At 53.1% G+C, this 6,000-nt stretch overlaps 1 protein-coding gene across 2 annotated transcripts in view; it reads right to left on the reverse strand.

Moving 5' to 3' along the window:
- PHLDB2 (pleckstrin homology like domain family B member 2) overlaps positions 1 to 3,281 on the reverse strand; it is a 116,776-nt gene extending 113,495 nt beyond the window's left edge. Inside the window, exon 1 of one of the 2 annotated variants that reach the window (XM_029082161.2) lies at positions 3,202 to 3,281. The gene's annotated coding sequence lies outside the window, so the exon portion shown is untranslated. The remainder of the gene's footprint in view (positions 1 to 3,201) is intronic. The other variant, XM_029082160.2, reaches the window with a different exon arrangement.
- Between the last annotated feature and the right edge of the window lie 2,719 nt (positions 3,282 to 6,000).

Below are 6,000 nucleotides of genomic sequence, written 5' to 3' on the forward strand. Positions count from 1 at the left end.
TCAGATGATTATCTGGTGACTAATCAGTGATAGTATTGCAAATAGCAAACTACCTCCCTAGGCCTCTATATTATTCATAGTACACATTAAGCACTTACTATGTGCTAAGCACTGGGGTAGACACAAGATAATTAAACCAAACACAGTTTATCCCTGATCCACAACCTGATCCACACTCTGCTCCCAGTCTAAGAAGAAGGGAGAGCAGGTGTCCTATCCACTTCACAGATGAGGGAACTAAGGTTCAGCAAGATAAAGTGACTTGCCCGAAGTCACATAACAGATGCTGGAGTGGAGCCCACATCTCATACCTCTCAATCCCAGGCTCTTTGCTCTGGGGTCACTATGCTGCCTCCCCTAAAACAGGTATAATTAGTACTCTACTGGAAACTGGGGCAAAATATAGCCACCTCTTTTAAGTTCACAAATTGATGAATCTGTTCACCAGTTGTCTGCTGTAAACTGAAAATTTTGAGGTCATAACCTGGAGGATCAGCAGAGCCAAGTGGAAAGTGCCCAGGACTGGGAGTCAGAAGACCTGGGTTCTAATTACAGCTCCACCAGCTGCAGGCTGTGTGACCTTGGGCAAGTCATTTAACTTTTCTGTCCTCAATTTCCTCATCTGTAAAATGGAGATAAAATACCCATTTTCTCTCCCCTCTAGGCTGTGAATCCCAAGTGAGACAGGGTCTGTGTCTGATACATTTGTATTCTAAATACCCCAGTGCTTGGCACATATAGTAAGTGTGTGTTAAAACCACAATTTCTATGGGAATTACTGTGTCATTGTGTTTCCTCCCTTTATTTCTAGGGAGAACTTACGCTACAGCTGAGTTGGGGATGAGAAGAAGTTTGGCCATGGTGTTAAAGCCCTCAAAGCAATTCTTCTCTGATTCGCGGAGTGGCTCAATGAGCCCAGGCAATGGGAACGCCATTTTTCATCCCCGTGGCTTTTGGGCACCCCAGCATGGGGACACAATGGGAAGCAGTGTGGCTCAGTGGAAAGAGCCTGGGCTTCGGAGTCAGAGGTCATGGGTTTGACTCCCGGCTCTGCCACTTGTCAGCTGTGCCTGTGTCTCTGTGCCTCAGTTACCTCATCTGGAAAATGGGGATTAACTGTGAGCCTCATGTGAGACAACCTGATTACCCTGTATCTCCCCCAGTGCTTAGAACAGTGCTCTGCACATAGTAAGTGCTTAACAAATACCAACATTATTATTATTATTACACAATGCACTCTGTGGGCAGGCTGGCTTTTACTTTGCTTCTGACGAGAGGAAGCAGCGCCGGCCGGGGGCAGGGGGTGGCAAGTGGAGCAAAGTGCGGACTAGACGAGAACGCAAGTCTCGCTGGTCCACTTGAGACTGGGCCTGAAATCTGCAAACATTTATGCGATTGGTGAGAATTGCGTGTAGTCATGTCTCCAGATGTGGTGGGGAAACTGCCCTTCACTATAAACCAGTTTCCCTTGTTCTCTTAATGGAAACCATACACATTCACTCTTTAGAATTTAATTTCAAAAAAAGTTCTAGCACTTACACAGAGATTGGAAAAAATGCCGCTGAACTCTGGCTTCTCTTCGGACAAATATTTACAAAGATGAGGGCAAAAGCATCAGGTAAATAATCACGTTTTCCAAACACAGCTTCGTAACCCACGTTCCCGGCGTAAGGCTGCAGGCCCCTGCCCGAACCCGGGAGGAATTTCACCCTCTCAACCCCGTCAGTCTCCCTGCCAGCCACAGTCAGGCGAAGTCGCTCGGCCCGAAACCACTGATTCCTCACCGAGCGCAGTTAATGTACAACTCCCGCCGGTGGGAGGGCCATGGTGGGGGGCGGGATGAGGGCTAGAGGAGGTTTAGACGCCGAGACCCGAGGAAGGGATGCCCGCCTCCCGCTCGTCCTTCCTCTGGACCCACCGCTGCTGCCTGGGGATGGAGAAGTCTGGAGTGACCTTTCCCACCGGACTGAACTGGGAGATTTCCATAAGGGGCCAAAGGCAGGGTAGCGGTTCCCAGATAAAAAGCCGAGGCTGCGACGGCCTCCGCCGCCCCCGATCTGGTTCTCATTTCCAGGGCTGGTGGGGGAGGGTGGGTTGGTAGTCTCCAGCCTGGAACCACTCTTCCCGCCGGTTTCCGTCCCGGCTCGGAAGGGGGCAGGGGAAGAGGAGGGAAGGGAAAGGAAAGAAGGCAAGTGGGGTAGGGAGAAGAGGTGGGTAGAGGGGAAAAGATTGGGGGAGAGGAGGTGAAGAGTGAGGAGAGTGGGGGTTGAAAAGGTGAAGAGGGGAAGGGAGGAGGGGGAAAGGAGTACGTGGGGGGGGGGAGAATATGGAGAGGAGGTGGGGAGGGAAGAGAGTAGAGAGTGGGGGAAAAAAGGAGGAGGGAGGAGGTGGGAGGAAGAGGGGGAGGGGAGTGGGGAGGAGGAGGAGGAAGGAAGGAGGGAGGAGGAGGGACAGGAGGCAGGAAAGGGAAGGGAAAGGGGAGAAGGGGGAGGGAAGGGAGAGGGGAAAGGGGGGAGGAAAGGGCTGGGAAGGGGAAGAACATGGAGTAGAAATGGGTCTAGTGGGGGAGTGGGCGGGGGAGGGGAGGGTAACGATAGCGGCGGGGGCAGAAGGGGGTGGAAGGGTAGGGTAAAGGGGAGCTGACGGAGGGATGGGGAGGAGGGGAAGAGCAGCTGGGGGTCCGACCCTGGGTGAGGAGGGGAATGGTAGCGGCGGAGAATGGGGAGAAGGGTAAAGGCAATTGGGGACCGACCCTGGGCGAGGAAGGGAAGGGAAGGGAAGGTTGGCGGGGGAGCCGGCGGAGAACAGCCGGGGAGCCGCCGGGTGCCCAAAGACCGGTTCGGGCTGTGGGGAGCCGGGCACAGCCCCCGGGACCCGGGGTGGGGAGCCTGGCACACCCGGCCCCCGCCGACCCGCGCCCGCCTCCCAGCCCAACTTTCCGGTGCAGCAACGAGAGAAGGCCGGCCGCCACTGCCCGAGATGGGGGTCAGGGCGGGGGCGAGGACTGGGGGTCCCCCCGGGAGGCCCCAACAGGACTCGGTAGTCGCTATTCCTCCTTGCCGCCCTTCCCCCTCCTTCGCCCCTCGCTTTCCTGGGGGTCCCGGGAGGAGAAGGGGCCAGAGGAGAGGGGCAGCCTCCCTCTCGCCCCCTCCAACCCCAGAGCCGCTGCCCGTTCCGCCCCCCTCCCGGCCCCCTACTGACCGGCTCATCCTCTGTGCGGACCCCCGCCGCCGACGACCCCCGGCCACTGCCGCAGCCGCCTCCCGCTCCTCAAGCCACTGCCCCAATCCCGCCCCCGAGCCCCTCTCACCCCGAGCCCCGCCCACCCCTCCAAACCTTGCTCCCCCGCGCCCCGCCCACTCCCAGCCCTTCCCCTGAGCCCCGCCCCCACTCCAAGCCCGAGCCCCGATCACCCCCGTCCCAGCCCCGATCACCCCCGTCCCAGCCCCGATCACCCCCCAACCCCGCCCCGATCACCCCAGCCCCGCCCCAAACCCAGCCCTGCCCCGCCCCGCCCACCACGATCCCGCTGCCTTTGGTGAGCTTCGGTCTCAGGGTCCTACTCCGCTTCTCGCAGCCTCCCGGCCGGAGCCGGATAGTCACACAACGCACGGTTACACGCACTCTCCGTCTCTCTCTGTCCCTGTCCGTGTCTCTCCCCTACACAGGCTCACGTGGCTTAGTGGAAAGAGCGCGAGCTTGGGAGTCAGAGGTCGTGGGTTCTAATCCCGTCTCTGCTACTAGTCTGCTGGGTGACCTCGGGCAAGTCACTTAACTTCTCAGTGCCTCAGTTACATCTGTAAAAATGGGGATTAAAAAATGTGAGGCCCACGTGGGACAATCCGAGTACCCTGTATCTGCCCCTCGCTTAGAAGAGTAAGCGCTTAGCACATAGTAAGCACTTAACAAATGCCATCATTATTATTATTATAATTCATAGCCTGAATACACAACAGCACCCAACTACACAGCTACACAGTCACACACTGTCCAGCAGATGCACAGTCACACAGTCGCTCTCACTCCAACAGCTACACAGTCACACACTCAGTTATACAGAAACACACTAAGCCAGTTGTACACCATCACAGAAAGAGTCCCTCCTCCTGAGACACACACACGCACATACATACAACACACACAAAGACACATATATACAATCCTACATCCAGACTTGCGGCTACATCCTTATACCCAGTCTCAATCAATCAATCAATGGCATTTACTGAGTGCTTAAATATTTTCAGAGAACTCTACTGAGCACTTGGGAGGGTACAACACAGAGTTAAAACCATTTCTTGCTCACAATGAGTTTACAGTCTAGAGGGGAAGACAAACATTAATATTAATAATTTATAATCTAGAAATTAAAGATATGTACAGAAGTGATGTGGGGTTGAGCGTGGGGCGAATATCAACTGCCCAAAGGTCAAGATTCCAAGTGTCTGGCTAGATGATGAAGACGGGAGTGCGAGCTGGGGAAAAGAAGGCCTATAATCAGGAAGGGCCTGTTAGAGGAGATGTGACCTTAACAAACTTTTGAAAGGAGAGTGGTGGTCTGGTGTATATGCTGGGAGAGGGAGTTCCAGGCCAGACGGAGGGCATGGGAAAGGGGTTGGCAGCGAAATAGATGAGGTCTGGTCACACTGAGAAAGCTGCTACTAGAGGAGTGGAATGTGCAGGCTGGGCAGTAGTAGGAGAACTAGTGAAGTGAGATAGGAGATGGATGGAGTCTTTGGTGGAGACAGTCACAGACATACACAGTCCCTCACTGGTGCCCAATCCACACACACAAAAACACACACACATGAACTACCCTATGCACAGACTGACACAATCACATACACGAAGCACTCCCTCTGAGAATATTGTTTCTTTTGCCAACTTGCCTTCTTGTGACCCAATGCAGTCCTGCAAAATACTCCCAACCAAACCCAGCCTCCTAGTAATTCAGCCAGCATTCCATGATCCATAGTCATGGGGCCCAAGGTAGCAATGGCATGGATAATTGAAATGCAAAGAAAATCCAAGTCTTTTAGACTCAACAGTTTCCATCTTCTCCACCACCCAAAACTCCTCAGCATTGGCTTTAAAGCACTCAATCAGCTTGCTCCCTCCTACACCTCACCTCGCTACTCTCCTACTATAACCCAGGCAGCACACTTCCCTCCTCTAATGCTAACTTTCTCACTGTGCCTCTATCTCATCTATCTGGCCACCAGCCCCTCACACATCCTGCCTCTGGCCTGGAATGCCCACCCTCCTCAAAGTCATTCATTCATTCAATCACATTTATTGAGTGCTTACTGTATGCAGAGCACTGTACTAAGTGCTTGCTCAAATCTGCCAATTACTCTCCCCTCCTTCACAGCCTCACTGAAAACACATCTCTTCCAAGAGGCCATTCCTGACTAAGCCCCCATACACACACCCATCTGCAAGGCCCCAACTTGTTTCCTTTGTTCTTCCCCTCTGCCAGCCTCACAGCACTTATGTACACATCTGTGCTTTATTTGCTTATGTTAATGTCTCCCCCTCTAGGCTGTAAACTCTTTGTGGGCAAAGAATGTGTCTGTTTATTGTTGTATTGTACTCTCCAAAGTGCTTAGTACAGTGCTCTGCACACAGTAAGTACTCAATAAACACGACTGAAAGAAAAAGAAAAAGAAAGACACATTCTCTGCCTACAACGAGCTTACAGTCTAGAGGGGAGTCCTTAGTACTGTGCTCTGCACACAGTAAGCACCCAATAAATATGATTGACTGACTGACTGACTGAAACTACAGCCCGAACAAAATGAATCAGTGGTATTTACTGAATGCTTACTGAGTGCCAAGCATAGGGCTAAGGGCTAGGAAGAGTGAATTACAATAGAGTTCATAGATATGATCCCTGCCCACAAGGAGCTTACAGGAAGCATGGCCTCCTGGAAAGAGCACGGACCTGGGAGTCAAAGGACCTGGGTTCCAATTCTAGTCCCTCTACTTGTCTACTGTATG

Source organism: Ornithorhynchus anatinus, chromosome 17 (assembly GCF_004115215.2).
Source record: "Ornithorhynchus anatinus isolate Pmale09 chromosome 17, mOrnAna1.pri.v4, whole genome shotgun sequence".
Lineage (NCBI taxonomy): Eukaryota > Metazoa > Chordata > Mammalia > Monotremata > Ornithorhynchidae > Ornithorhynchus > Ornithorhynchus anatinus.